General features: G+C 30.1%; 1 protein-coding gene across 1 annotated transcript in view; it reads right to left on the minus strand.

Moving 5' to 3' along the window:
* LOC108693953 (centrosome-associated protein 350-like) overlaps window positions 1-915 on the minus strand; it is a 12,184-nt gene that overhangs the window by 1,707 nt on the left and 9,562 nt on the right. The gene's annotated exons all lie outside the window — the stretch shown is intronic.

Here is a 915-nt window from a genome sequence, read left to right on the forward strand (position 1 = left end):
ACACACATTATATATATATATATATATATATATATATAAAATATAAAGCTGTGACAAGATTGAACATTCCATAACATCTGTACACGATAGTAAATCTTTTCTGACAGATTCGGAGGGAAGAGAAGAATAGATAGTAATCGATGAATATAATTATGTGTGATGCATAATATTTACAGGTCTTTCTTGTGCGCATACGGATCAATAATGAAAGGATCAAGCATTTCATGCGACACTGATTTGTACAGAGATAACAAGTCAATGTTCATCATTCGTAGTTTCGTGTATTACCTTTAGACAAATATAATCTCGACTTTGCTATTTGTCTGAAAATAAACAACACATGGCTATACCAGGCAACGCTTTTGCACAGGAGAGCACACAGCCATTATAAAAAACAAAAGGTGTTTCTGTAGTATATAATATGTATAGATCGAGATGTGTAAATATGTATCGAGTGTCTCTGAGATGGTCAGCCCACATAGAAATTGCATCGCATGATTTCGATCGAGAATGATAACAGTAATTTGTAAAAAGAGAAAAAAAAAGATTCACTATTTCTCAACATATACAGGTTGGCTTGCTTTGAAATATGTTATTCGATTTTTACAATTCAATCGAATAACATCTTTCACAAAAATTATTGTTTTGCAACGTTCATGATTAAATTATCCTGTTAGACCAGACATCCATTCGATAACGGTTTACAATATTTATATAATTTTTATAATAACACATAACGTTTTATGTTTGAAAAATATATACAATCGGACGGATGAGTACTACAGCATAGAATGAATCGTACTCTGATTCATATATTAGATGTGGAGTTCGAATTGATATATGGCAGAATTTATAATTGATTCTAATGAATTCTCTGTATATTGTCTACTATATTTCTATCTTTATATATATATA

The sequence above is a fragment of the Atta colombica genome, unplaced genomic scaffold, assembly GCF_001594045.1.
Source record: "Atta colombica isolate Treedump-2 unplaced genomic scaffold, Acol1.0 scaffold111, whole genome shotgun sequence".
NCBI classification, from domain to species: Eukaryota; Metazoa; Arthropoda; class Insecta; order Hymenoptera; family Formicidae; genus Atta; species Atta colombica.